Raw genomic sequence first — 15,586 nt, forward strand, 5'->3', positions numbered from 1 at the left:
GACGTGTGTCGCTTTGGATCTGAGGGAATTCTCTCTGGATTCCAGCGGCTGTCTGATTTGGTGAAGGCTGCCGGTCTTGCATACGAGATGAAGGCAGAGCTCACCATCTGCAGCATCGTTGACAGAACCGGCTGCGGACCTTTGGTGCAGAGCCGGGTGGAGGGTCTGAATCAGAGGCTCTGACGGTTTTGCGACCGTTTGGCTGCAGATTCCTTGACTTGCGCCATAGGGTGGTGGGGTTTCGGTTTCCGCTGAATAGGTCAGGAGTTCACTACACTCAGCTGGCGGCTACACGGGTAGCGGAGGCTGTGTGGCGTGGACTGGGCGGTTTTTTAGGTTAGAAGGCCTCGGGAATGTACGGGGTGGGCTGCAATCTCGAAGCGTGCATGGCAAATACAGGACATGCTTGGATCAAGGAGCAGTCGGAATTGTGGTTGTAAATTGTTGTAGTTTTGCTGGGAAAGTCCCTGAGCTTCAAGCGCTAATAGAAAGCACAGAAGCTGAAATCGTTATAGGTACAGAATGCTGGCTAAAGCCTGAAATAAGTTCTGCAGAAATTTTTACGAAGTCTCAGACGGTGTTCAGGAAAGATTAGGCAGAATTGGTGGTGGAGTGTTTGTGTCTGTCAGTAGTGGTTTATCTTGTAGTGAAGTCGAAGTAGATACTCCGTGCGAATTGGTATGGGTGGAGGTTATACTTAACAGCCGAACTAAGTTAATAATTGGCTCCTTCTACCGACCCGCAGACTCCGATGATATAGTTGCTGAACAGTTCAGAGAAAATTTGAGTCTCGTAACAAATAAATACCCCACTCATACGGTTATAGTTGGTGGGGACTTCAACCTTCCCTCAATATGTTGGCAAAAATACTTGTTCAAAACCGGTGGTAGGCAGAAAACATCTTCCGAGATTGTCCTAAATGCTTTCTCCGAAAATTATTTCGAGCAGTTAGTCCACGAACCCACGCGAATTGTAAATGGTTGCGAAAACACACTTGACCTCTTAGTCACAAACAATCCAGAGCTAATAGAGAGCATCATGACTGATACATGGATTAGTGATCACAGGGTCGTTGTAGCTAGGCTCAAAACCGTTTCTTCCAAATCCACCAGAAACAAACGCAAAATAATTTTATTTAAAAAAGCGGATAAAGTGTCACTAGAAGCCTTTCTAAGAGACAATCTCCATTCCTTCCGAACTGACTATGCAAATGTAGACGAGATGTGGCTCAAATTAAAAGATACAGTAGCAACAGCAATTGAGAGATCCATACCTCATAAATTGGTAAGAGATGGAACTGATCCCACATGTTACACAAAACAGGTCCGAACGCTGTTTCAGAGGCAACGGAAAAAGCATGCGAAGTTCAGAAGAACGCGTAATCCCGAAGATTGGCTAAAATTTACAGACGCGCGAAATTTGGCGTGGACTTCAATGCGAGATGCCTTTAATAGGTTCCACGACGAAACATTGTCTCGAAATTTGGTAGAAAATCCGAAGAAATTCTGGTCGTATGTAAAGTACACAAGCGCCAAGACGCAGTCAATACCTTCGCTGTGCAGTGCCGATGGTACTGTTACCGACGACTGTGCCGCTAAAACGGAGTTATTGAACGCTGTTTCCGAAATTCCTTCACCAGGGAAGACGAATGGAATATTCCAGAATTTGAAACACGAACAGCTGCTAGCATGAGTTTCTTAGAAGTAGATACTTAGGGGTTGCGAAGCAACTCGAATCGCTTGATACGGGCAAGTCTTCAGGTCCAGATTGTATACTGATTAGGTTCCTTTCAGATTACGCTGACACGATAGCTCCCTACTTAGCAATCATATACAACCGCTCGCTCTCCGATAGATCTGTACCTACAGATTGGAAAATTGCGCTGGTCGCACCAGTGTTTAAGAAGGGTAGTAGGAGTAATCTATCGAACTACAGACCTATATCATTGACGTCGTAATGCAGTAGGGTTTTGGAGCATATACTGTATTCAAACATTATGAATCACCTCGAAGGGAACGATCTATTGATACGTAATCAGCATGGTTTCATAAAACATTGTTCTTGTGCAACGCAGCTAGCTCTTTATTCGCACGAAGTAATGGCCGCTATCGACAGGGGATCTCAAGTTGATTCTGTACTTCTAGATTTCAGGAAAGCTTTTGACACCGTTCCTCACAAGCAAATTCTAACCAAGCTGCGGGCCTATGGGGTATCGTCTCAGTTGTGCGACTGGATTCGTGATTTCCTGTCCGGAAGTTCGCAGTTCGTAGTAATAGACGGCAAATCATCGAGTAAAACTGAAGTGATATCAGGTGTTCCCCAGGGAAGCGTCCTGGGACCTCTGCTGTTCCACTGGACTCGCATTCTGGAGGATGACGGTTCAATTCCGCGTCCGGCCATCCTGATTTAGGTTTTCCGTGATTTCCCTAAATCGCTCCAAGCAAATGCCGGGATGGTTCCTTTGAAAGGGTACGGCCGACTTCCTTCCCCGTCCTTCCCTACTCTGATGAGACCGATGACCTCGCTGTTTGGTCTCTTCCCCCAAACAACCCAACCCAACCTCCGCTGTTCCTGATCTATATAAATGACCTGGGTGACAATCTGAGCAGTTCTCTTAGGTTGTTCACAGATGAGGCTGTAATTTACCGTCTAGTAAGGTCATCCAAAGACCAGTAGCAGTTGCAAAGCGATTTAGAAAAGATTGCTGTATGGTGTGGCAGGTGGCAGTTGACGCTAAATAACGAAAAGTTTGAGGTGATCCACATGAGTTCCAAAAGAAATCCGTTGGAATTCGAGTACTCGATAAATAGTACAATTCTCAAGGCTGTCAATTCAACTAAGTACCTGGGTGTTAAAATTACGAACAACTTCAGTTGGAAAGACCTCATAGATAATATTGTGGGGAAGGCGAGCCAAAGGTTGCGTTTCATTGGCAGGACACTTAGAAGATGCAACAAGTCTATTAAAGAGACAGCTTACATTACACTCGTTCGTCATCTGTTCTGTTAGAATATTGCTGCGCGGTGTGGGATCCTTACCAGGTGGGATTGACGGAGGACATCGAAAGGGTGCAGAGAAGGGAAGCTCGTTTTGTATTATCACGTAATAGGGGAGAGAGTGTGGCAGATATGATACGCGAGTTGGGATGGAAGTCATTAAAGCAAAGACGTTTTTCGTCGCGGCGAGATCTATTTACGAAGTTTCAGTCACCAACTTTCTCTTCCGAATGCGAAAATATTTTGTTGAGCCCAACCTACATAGGTAGGAATGATCATCAAAATAAAATAAGAGAAATCAGAGCTCTAACAGTAAGGTTTAGATGTTCGTTTTTCCCGCGCGCTGTTCGGGAGTGGAATGGTAGAGAAATAATATGATTGTGGTTCGATGAACCCTCTGCCAAGCACTTAAATGTGAATTGCAGAGTAGACATGTAGATGTAGATGCTGAAATCTCTGCCGGGAATGCAGATTGAGTAAATGTGCTCCAAGGTTCGGCCAGCTATATGGGCTGTTGATCCATCCTGTTGGAAGTAACAGTAGATACTTTTTTGCTCCTCTGTTAATGCTGCCACAAATGGTTAGAAAATGTTGGCAATGTAACGTGCTCGGTGAAAGAAGGTACGAGCAAATAATACTGCATGCAGACATTGCACACCAAACCCCAACCGTCTGATCATGCAGTGGTGTTTCGTGGGAGTTATGCTTAGTCTCTGCTGCCGATAACCTGTGAGTTGAAATAACCAATCAGGTGAAACCAGGCTTCATCAAACATAAAGACATCACGTCCAAACGATTCATTTTTATCTTAGTGAACAGCCATTCACAAAAATGGAGGCGCTGAGGAGCATCTTCTGGTTTTAATGCAGAAGCTACAGACACACGTTAGGGATGCATGTGCATGTCCGGGTGTCTATTCGTCGGCATCATCAACGTGATATGGCGGTCTCTTGCTACAGGTGTCGGGTTTATTTGGGGGAACTCTGAAGCATTTTCTGTTGAACTCCAGCCGGGCCCTGCGGCCGAGCGGTTCTAGGCCCTCCAGTCCGGAACCGCGCTCGTACTACGGTCGCAGGTCCGAATACTGCCTCGGGCATGGATGTGTGTGATATCCATATCCTTAGGCTAGTTAGGTTTAAGTAGTTCTAGGTTTAGGGACTGATGACCTGAGATGTTAAGTCCCATAGTGCTTAGAGTCATTTGATTTGTTGAACTGCAACCACATTTTATGGCGTGCTGGCACGTTTCGGAATATTTTTTGACTTGTTCAAAACAAATCCTGAGTGACACCATTTTCGGACTAAGAGTTACGTGCTTCTTCTCAGCAAACAACTGGTCAAATCATTTCCACGACTCTGTTGTCACGTAACTTACCACAACGAACCCCCGCTGCTCCACTAAAAGTACCATCGTGCCCTTTGCACTGCTCCACTCACACTGATACAGCACGGACTATGCTCTGAACCGGCGTGCGTCACGTGGAGGTCGTACACGAGGTGTGCGCGCCACATGGTGTGGTTATATGCATGCATTCACGTCCAATTGTATCCACTCGTCCAGACCACTTTTATTTCCCCCATCCTGTATTCCTTCGGATACTCATGAAATTACCTTCACACCTGCCGATATTATTCATTTAGAGTGTCGTGTTGAGTAAGATTTTATGTTGTATTCCTTGTTTGAAGGAGCAGTTTCACACTTGTTACGTTCCATTTACTCAAGCAGTTTTCGTAACGATGCTAAATAACATACTTATTTCTTTATTATACTGGGCGTGAATCGGCGGTTTTATTTCTTCAGTCTTCGGTTCCAGTTGCTGTTTGCAGTTATCTTCAGATCAGTTTTGTAGCACAAGAATTGTCGTAAAGGCACTTACTGTTGATCTGAAGATACCTGCAGGTCACAGCTGAAATAGGTCATTTTAAAAATTAAAGGAGGAACTGTCGACAGGTAGAACAAAACAGTTATGAGTTTTGAATCACAGCCTCTGTACATCGACAACTACATCGTATATCTTCGCTAATAAATCTTCTCAAAATTTATGCTTCTGTACAAGAGCGATCTTATCTTCACTTTCCATGTGTAACTTTCTGAATGGCAAGAAAACATAGTTTCACAATCAGAAATGCTTGTAGAACATTTTTGACCTGAAACTTGTTGTAATTTAGCGTCCCCCGACCTCCCTCGCCCCTTTTCCCAGGTACACTTTTCCCTGTGTTAGTTTTCGCTGCTAATCGTCGTAACACAGTGTACAGAAATCTTGCAGTTGGGCTCCCCTGTCAGTTCTGCGCTCCACGTGGTCGCTGCTAATTGCTATAGGTCCACCCCAAGCGTCGGCTTGTGCCTTGAACCAACCCTGCGCACAATATGACCACAGCACTGATGTGAGGACTACTTTTGTGTGATTATGTAGCCAGATGGGTAGCGAACATTAGGAAAATAATCATTTTGATGTAACCACTTCTGGGCCTGCTAATTAAAGATCTGTTAACTTCAACACTCAGTGTTTTAAATCAGACTATCTGCAAACAAAGAAAAGATATTTGAACATTGGTATGAATCATTTAACAGATAAACTAATTTTAACAATAGGCAGACAAGAATGTCCGTGGGGGCGAAACTAGCTCTCATATTAGTAACTTCACCACTAGCATATATCCTTTCTGTAGTTTAGTTTCATTGCTACACAAAAACATTTACAAAATGTGTCAAGCATGGGCAAGTATAAATACCTTACCTGATTGATTTTTTCCAAGTGATTGAGAAAAATTAATTAACTCCTAACATCATCGTCTACCATCAGCTGTTTAGCAGATTCTGATCGTAGCACGCAGCCACCTTTTGCAAAATGGCCATTACAAATGACGCTATGTTTAGGTGGTGTCTAATATTCCCTTCGTACAGAATGTACTCATTTCTTTAGAGATTCTGAGTGTGAGTGAGGAAATCGGAATATTTATTAATTTTATCAGTAGCGTTACTTGCATTTTCACTCGATCATATAGCGTAATAAAATTACTTGTGGAAATTAACGCCGTGCTCTGTCCTTTGTTGTTCACTGCATCCATATGCAGCATGACTCTATAGTTTTCGAGTTCGACGGATTGGAGAAACAATCACTCGAAACTAGCGAACGAAAACACTGCCAACAATTCCGAATGACTCTCGCGAATATTTCGGCTAGGTTACAGATTGTAACGGTTTTCCAAGCTAAGGTTCCGTTGGCTAGGCTCTCCAGTCTGGTATCCAGCTGACTCGTTTAAAGATTTCTCGCTTCCTTATCTGCTATCTCGTGTTTTACCATAGGCTTTGATGATTTGCTGTGTCTCAACGACTGAATGAATCTGTATGTCAACCGCAACAAGTTTGAACTATTTCTCTCTGTAAAACATAGCATTTCTGTTGAAGGCACTACAGTAGAATAATTTCGTATACAGTTCTACACATTCAGTGTACGAATATTGTTGAAACGTCCTGACAAATTGAAACTGTGTGCCTGACCGAGACTCGGACTCAGGACTTTTGCCTTTCTCAGTCAAGTGCTCTACCGACCGAGCTACCCAAGCACGATCCACGAACCGTCCTCACAACTTTACTTCCGACAGTACCTCATCTCCTGTCTTCCAAACTTCACTGAAGCTCTACTGCGAAACTTGCAGAACTTGTACTCCTGGAAGAAAGGCTTACCTAATACTATTATAATATAAGCCATAGTCCTCCGCAAGCACAAAATCTTAAGATTTTGCATTTTGCACAAAAGGGTAAGAAGTTAAACATTTTGAAAGAAATTGAAATATTTAGGCATATGGAGGACAAAGATTTGTCCCTCCTTAACGACCAAATACTTGGCGCGAATCAGGCCTTTTGTAGAAGTTATGAAACTGGTGTTATTAATGTAATCCTGGGGCCCTTGCATTTCTGCCTAAATATGACCCCTTTCCTTTCTGGGCTTATGTCGTCTTGTAAGCCAAGCCTTTAGAGTCTTTTGACTAGAAAATGATATCCCAAGTTTGTAGTTTCAACTGTCGACGTGTCTTACCCATTTTAATGTAAGTATAAAATGGAAATAGGAAAGAAGATCACCCGCATTACGACTTCCTCCCATGCTGGTGTGTATCTTTAAAGCGTAATAATTTGACTATGGTATTTTAAAAAAAAAGAATTTTATTGTTAAAAGTTCTTGCTCCGTATGACGCAGTATATCGTGTTTTAGGTGGGCCTCTTCATCCGAAATTATGGTCCTGTGATACTAATGTTCTCGTTCTAGTGATATATGATACGTAATACCTGTTTAGGCACCGCATCTGTGTGTTTTATTATACACCCTAATATTATATTTTAAATTTACCGTCTTCTTTTGTATTTTTACTACGTCATAATTTTTTGGTTAAATTAATGCACAGGTGTTGCTGCTAGTAATTGCATTTTGTTAATGTTTTATGTGCATTATATTTACAAAGTTTTAGTGGCAATATACATCCGGTTTACGATCTTTTATTCTTACCAGCAGCTGCGTGGCAGCGCCATCTAATGAGGTGATTCTGTATTTAGCGTCAGTACTAGCACACGACGCTGTGGTGCATTGTGCTAACTACTAAAGCACAATCTTATTCTATATTTGCTCCTTTGAACGTGTACGCGTTATGCAGGCCTTGGAGTCACTCACGCCCTTCTAGAAAAGTAGGGCCTTATCATAAGGCTTCGGCAATATGATCGTATTTCTGAGTGTCCGATCATTGGTCAATTCTCTTATCCGATTTTACTATTCTATATTTCTAGTATTTACTGAGGTTAACGAAGGCGATGTTAGCCTGATGTACTCGACGTTGCCCTTTAGCTACACTGTAAAGGACCGTCCTAAGAAATACCAAATTAAGGTATTTTCTCTTTCAGTATTTGATCTGTTTGTACATGCTTTTAGGTTATCCATGTCTGCGCAACGCGATCGCGATCCTTAAATAGATGTATTTGTTCTCTGTTTCCTATGTAGATCAGCCTGATGATGCCTAAGTAAGGTGAAACGCGTAGTTGATAAATAAAAAAAACTAAAATTGCAACCAAGACTGTTTTCAACTAATACTATTAAACACTGGTTTGCTTATCCATACCACAGATGGACTGGAAGAATTTCTATAAAATCTTGAAATTGTTCTAGAGAGTACACTGCTGCAATGCAACTGACCAGGTGCAACACTCGCGCCAGTTTCATCATTTGAAATTCAAGAAAAAGTTTCTACTTCAGTTGAACTCCTTCATCCTATTGCCATCCACCGTTAAGAATTTGTTTCTCTTTAATCAAATTACCACATTTGGGCTCTTTTACCATACCACAGTGTATGGACTACGCCATTGCGTCTCTAGCTAACGGCTTGTGCCCCCATCTAACGCTATCGTCGTACAACTGAACTTGACCACTTGTTTTAAAACCTTTCACATTCTGGTCTCTATGTTCTTCTCCTTACACTCTTTATTATAATCCCTGGAACATAAGTGCACCTCTCTCGTTTCCTCTTTTAATTCGCGTACATATTTATCGTAACTATAAATAACACCCATGGGACGTCTTCGAAATACATGCGGTGTGTTAATTATTTACCAACTAACGGCTCATGTGATGTATAAATTGTTGCACTATGGGGTGTGTTGTTGTACATAAATACTGCGAAATGCACCATTCCTTCCATTCTTATTGTGCCCTACTGATACAGAGTCGTAGGATTTTTGATGTGGTTGAATGTAATCTGCTAATGAACAGTTCATACAGCTGGTATCGATTTACACTGAGTTAGAAAGAGAACACGAAATGTTAATTTCTGGCATAGTAAATGCACAGAAGAGGATACTGTAGCCTCACGTAATTCATCCAGAGCAAATAGTTACATGCTTACATTTAATTCAGTATGACATTAAAGATAAGAAGTTCCCAACTGCTCTCAGAGAACAGATCGGGTACCAGTTATTGCGAATAAACGATGCTGATGCGTTTATGTCTGGCCATGCATTAAGTATTAAATTCCCCGTTGGTGGAAAATGAACTGTCTAATTTGTAATTAGTATCACCCCCACCTTAATGGAAGTCAAGATATATTCATGTATATACAAACGGAGAAAGATTATTTGTTAATTGATGAATCCAAGAGGTACTATGAAAAGCTGAGTGGTGAACAACTGTCGTGTGAAGAGAGAGGTCACGATCGAAAAATCTGTAAACAAAATTTTGGTTTAATATCCACTTATGGTCATGGAACTTGTGAAGCTAGTACGTCACGACTAGTAAGGGATATTCCTAATTGTTGTATTAAAAAGTTAGCGAAACGAAATGATTCTTATTCTGAAAGAGGAAGGCTTTTTGTAATGATCACAAGCTGACAAATGTACTGATCACAGAAACAGGGAAACTAACATTATATGGCAAATGTAAAGGATATGGAACACAGTTTTTCTGTAGTTCGAACAAATAATAAAAATTAATGTGACCAGTGAAGACTTAGTGCCGCCTTTAAAGGTAGTGATTCATTGCTGAATAATAAACAAGGAAAAGAGGAAATTTCTAAATTAAAGTGAGACATGCCGCTGAAGCATGTAATACAGCTTTTAGATGACATTAAAGTAGCAAATCTTAAAACAGCAGAAATGGAAGAGAAAAGAGCTTTCCAAGATCAGCATAATTTCTCAGAAATGACTTGTTATCATTCTTCTGGCTCTACCTAGGAGGTCCAATAATCGCCATTACATTTACATGTTGCATAAAAAGTTCTCGGTTCACTTGCCACGTCAAATTCGGATAAAAATCCTGAATCACAGATCCTTGGTGGTTGATTTGCCGCTCTTGGTACTCTACGTAACAATTATGTAGTCATCTGCAAATTAAAACATCAGTAGTAGTACGGATTTTTAAGATTAAAATAATAAAATTCCATTTATGTATATTTACATTTATGTGGAACAAACTGCCTACACGACACCTCGAATTGTTGAGTACTAACATGAAGGGTGTCATGAGACTACTTATTAGGAATTTAAATAAACGAAAAACTTGCGGTAAAATACTTCAAATAATCCTTCTATTTGTTCTGTGTAATCTTGGATCACGTATTGCATGAGTGATTTAAAAGAACACAAAATCTCCAACACTGGCGATGTTTATCTGAAGCTCGAAACTTAGCTCAGACAACAATGCGGGGTACGTTTAACAGCTTCCACAACGAAACTCACTCTCGAAGTCTTACAGAAAATCCAAAGAGTTTCTTGTCGCATATCAAGTACACCAGTGGCAGGACACAATCAGTAACTCCACTGCTAGATACCAATGTCAATAATACCGGTGACAGTGCCACTGAAGAAGAGTCATTAAACACAATTTTCCGAAATTCCTTCACTACAGGAGACTAAGTAAATATTCCAGGACTGGACTCAAGAACAACTGCCAATATGAGTAACTTAGAAGTAGATATCCTCGGTGCAGTGAAGTAGCTTAAAGCACTAAGGTAAGTTTTCCGGTGCAAATGGCATACCAATAAGGTTCCTTTCAGAGTATGCCGATACATAGCCCCATACTTGGCAATCATACAGTACCACTCGCCCAACAAATGATCTGTACCAAAGGACCGGAAATTGCACAACTCATACCACCGCTCAACAAATGAAACATGAGTAATCCGCTGAAATACAGCCCTATATCACTGACGTCGATTTGGAGCCAGATTTTACAAAATATACTGTATTCGAACAGTATGCATTACCTCAAAGATAACGGTCTGTTGATGCTTAGTCAGCACGGATTCAGATAATTTCATTCTTGTGAAACACAACTAGCTCATTATTCACACAAAGTCATGAGTGCTAGCTACAGGGGACCTGAAATTGATTACATATTTCTATATTCCCAGAAGGCATTTGGCACAGTATCTTCAAAGGACTTCTGATCAAATTACGTGCCTGTGGACTATCAATTCAGTTGTGTGACGGAACTCGTGATTTCCTGTCAGAGAGGTCACAGTATGTAGTTATCTACGGAAGATCATCACGTAAAACAGAAGTGATATCGGGTGTTTCCCAAGGAGTGTTATGGGCCCTCTGCTGTTCATAATCTATAAACCAGTTTGGAGACAACCTGAGCAGCACTCCTAGATTTTTTACAGATGATGCTATCATTTATCATCTTGTAAAATAAAAAGATCTAAACCGATTGAAAAATTACTTAGACACGATATCAGTACTGTCTCTGAATAAGGAAAAGTGTGAAGTCATCCACATTAGCACGAAAATAAATTCGTTAAATTTCGGTTACACGTTAAACCACACAAATGTAAAGTTCGTCAACTCTACTAAATATCTAGGAATCAAAATAATGAGCAGCCTAAACTGGAATAATCACATGGCCAATGTTGTGGAAAGGCAAAGCAAAGACTGGGTTTTATTGGCAGAACATTTATAAGGTGCAACAAGTCTTCTAAAGAAACTACCTACACTAGCCTTGTTCGTTCTCTGAATTGAGTACTGATGTGCGGAACGGGATGCTTACCAGATAGGATTGACGGAGGACGTCGAAAAAGTCAAAGAACGGCAGCTTGATACCTACTGTCGCGAAACAGGCGAGAAAGTATTCCGGATATGATAACCGATTTGGGTGGCAATCGTTAAAACAAAGGCGTTTTGCGCTACAGCGAGATTTTTCCTCGATATTTCAATCGCCAAGTTTCTCTTCTGAATGTAAAAATGTTTCATTGTCGCCAACCTACGTAAGGGGGAATGATCATCGTAATAAAATAAGAGAAATCAAACGTGTTCAAAAAGATTTAGTTGTTCAGGTTTTCTCACATCCTGTTAAAGAATGGAACGGTAGAAAAATAGTTTGAAGGTGGTTCAAATAACTCTCTGCCATGCACTTAAGTGTGAATTGTGCTGCAGTAGTGTAAATGTAGTGATCAGTATTTTAAATTCCACTATTTTCTGGATGTAACTTCCAATTATGGCACTAGCTCCAGAATGTCATTCTGCAGCGGAGTATGCAATTTCCTGGCAAATTAAAACTGTGTACTGCACCGAGACTCGAACTCTCTCTTGCTGATTTACATTGGAACTCTATGAAGCTCCATGTCTTATTAAGCTATTTGATTGGTGATGGTAGATGATTTCGCACTTTTCCTTCTGTCTGTTACTTTCTTCCATTCGTCATTGTATGACGCCTCTCAAATGGATATAATTTACAGTTGTTATCGTAAGTGGGCACATTTATTTTCAGAAAGAAGTCTTGTGAAGTTTATGAAAAACTATACTTGCAAATGAGACATAAAGTTAATATTTCTTTAAAATGTCATTTCTTACAAACGAATCACTTCTATTAACGTTAGTGAATGAGCGTCGCGTGAAACTATACGAATGCGAAAGGTGTCGCCATGAGGAAAAGTTTGGAAATTTCTAGTGAATATTGAAAAACAAGGGTGATAAGCTGCAGCCTTGTCTTTTGTCCAAGGTGCTTCTCTCTGTACTTGATTACTTTTATTTTCAATAGATATGTGTGACTCTTCGTGGATACTGTCTTTTAATGACGCCAGTTAGTGACACCACTATATATCTCTCGAATTAACGTGGTTAGCTACAATTGCAGTTACTTATTTGACGTAGTAAACAAGTAACCGTAATTGGAGCTAGCGCACAGTGGACGAGCGGTATACACTTTTGTGAATAAATATAACAAATTGTGTTAAAACACTGAGGAATTGGGACAGACATAAACGACGAAACCATCTTCAACAAAGGAGCTCCGGGCTAGCGAGCAAAAGTGGATCGAAAGAGAAGCAAATCGCTGTCTGCGGAGGGGGTAGGCGTGCTGTAATTACGGACCAGGGAATTGGTGGTTAAAAACGCATTAGCGCTCGCAGCGGGTGGCGATCAGCCGGGACCCGGCTGTCAGGGCTGCCATCCTCTGCGACGCGAAGCCTTGCCGGCTCGCCTCGCGCCGTGAAAGGCGTGCATTAAGAATATGAGTTGGCGCCGCTGCGACGCCGGCAGACAAAAGCTGCCCGCTGAGCGACTCTGACGTGAATCATTTCGGGGCGACGGGTACACTCGCAAGTCCGTGCTCTGCGGGATACGCGTTGTGTCCTGAAAAACAGTGGAGGGTGAACAGCGGCAGAACATATGACAACTTCATATGCGCCACTTGACGTTCTTACGGAACAGGGCGGAAACTTTTAAAAACGTGCCTCTGGTTTTATGAAATCGCTGCATCTTTAGTTACCAAAGCGTCGGATCTTGAGGAAGACAAGAGCAAATAAAGCGGAAGGCGTAGACAATTGAATTTTTACAATCGTATGAAGAAGGACTGGCAGTCACACTAATGTTCAAGTTGGCTTTTAGAATCGGAAAATTATCGCCCATACAGTCCCTAAGATATGAAGGCCAAATAAATAAGAGAACTATCGCACCATCAGCTTGACAGCTTATGCATCCAAGCTGCTGACAAGAATAGTCTACAAAGGAATCGAAAAGGAAGTTGAGGATCTGCTTGACGACAATCATTTTGGTTTAGCGAAGAGCAAAGGTCCCTTAGAGGAACTTCCAACGTTGTGCTTGACAATGGCAGTAAGAAAAACAAATATACATACAGAGATTTTTTTGATCCAGAAGAAGCGTTCCACGATGTAAAATGGTGCAATCTGTTAGAAATTCTGAGAAAAGTAGGACAAGATGTACATGTACAAGAACCGAGAGGAAACAATAAGAAGGAAAGACCAAGAACAAAGCACACGGATTGTTATTGTTGTTGTTGTTGTTGTTGTGGTCATCAGTCCAGAGACTGGTTTGATGCTGCTCTCCATGCTACTCTATCCTGTGCAAGCTTCTTCATCACCCAGAACCTACCGCAACCAAAATCCTTCTTAATCTGCTTACTCTTGGTCTCCTACGATTTTTACCCTCCACACTGCCCCCCCCCCCATACTAAATTGGTGATCCCTTGATGCCTCAGAACATGTCCTACCAACCGATCCCTTCTTCTAGTCAAGTTGTGCCACAATTTTCTCTTCTCCCCAATTCTCTTCAGTACCTCCTCATTAGTTATGCGATCTACCCATCTAATCTTCAGCATTCTTCTGTAGCACCATGAATTGCTATAATAATAATTATAAATGGTGGCAATTTTATTTACACACTGACTTTTAAATAGATATGATGGTATCTGATACTCAGGTACTAATGCAAAGAAACTTAATGATGCTAAAATGCTTTAAATTCTTGCTATGATTTAATCTTTAAAATTTAATAATTCTCTTCCTGTTAATATTTAATTAATTAACTTACGTCGTTCAGATTTCGTAACGCTGACGCCGTTAAAATTTTAAGTTGTTCAGTCGCTGATTTGTTCTCTTTTAATTGTTGCGATTCAGCGATGGTGCAATGCTCTTCGCTTTCAAGTCTACACATTTATAAAAATCGGGTCCAGGAGGAAACGCTTTTGTGATCACGGTTGCGATTTAGACGGTATTCGTGTAATTGTACTGATTAAGAGTTATCGTTTCCGAAAGATGCAGGTTCGATTAAAGCTGTGTGCACTTTTGCGCGTATAATGAAAATATTCCTAACACGTCGCGTAACAAAAAGTAACATGCGAATCACAACCGTGGTCAAACGAAGAAAATATATGATGACATAAATGTTCTTCGCTGTTATTCAGGACAGGTTTAGATTAAACACCGCAATTTTCAGTCGTTAGAAATCACAAGACGATATACTTTAGAGATACTTTTTTTAATAACTTGTATTTACCTTTTCTTATACAATATGGTGATTGTCCGCAAGGATTATCTCTCTCTCTCTCCTTTTTATAGCCTTTATACATTCACATTACATACATCGATTAAGAAACTTTTCTTTCTCTACCGACCAATACGAGAACAAAATCCGCCCAGACAAAATATCTTACACAGAATCAGTTCTCACTTGACAATCATATATAGTTTCGTAGTACATACAATGCTAGTTTATTCCGTGCACTGAAAGTCTTTGATTCACTGAGCACAAAAATCAAAATAATAAAATTATAATTACATTTTTAATATCGTCAATTCTTCTTTATATCATGTAAGTAAAGTTTGACATCGTCGTAATATTATTTTTCATCGTTGTAGCACTATAACCACATTTCGAAAGCTTCTATTCTTTTATCGTCCATATTTCACTTGCATACATGGCTAGACTCCATAAAATACTTTCAGAAACGACTTCCTGACAATTAAATCTACACTCGATGTTAACAAATTTCTGTTCTTAAGAAACGCTTTTCCTGCCATTGCCAGTCTACATTTTATATCCTCTCTACTTCGAACATCATCAGTTATTTTGCTCGCCAAATAGCAGAACTCATTTACTACATTAAGTGAAACTTCCTGGCAGATTAAAACTGTGTGCCCGACCGAGACTCGAACTCGGGACCTTTGCCTTTCGCGGGCAAGTGCTCTACCATCTGAGCTACCGAAGCACGACTCACGCCCGGTACTCACAGCTTTACTTCTGCCAGTATCTCGTCTCCTACCTTCCAAACTTTACAGAAGCTCTCCTGCGAACCTTGCAGTTGTGCTGATACACAT

The sequence above is a fragment of the Schistocerca cancellata genome, chromosome 7 (genome assembly GCF_023864275.1).
Source record: "Schistocerca cancellata isolate TAMUIC-IGC-003103 chromosome 7, iqSchCanc2.1, whole genome shotgun sequence".
NCBI lineage: Eukaryota > Metazoa > Arthropoda > Insecta > Orthoptera > Acrididae > Schistocerca > Schistocerca cancellata.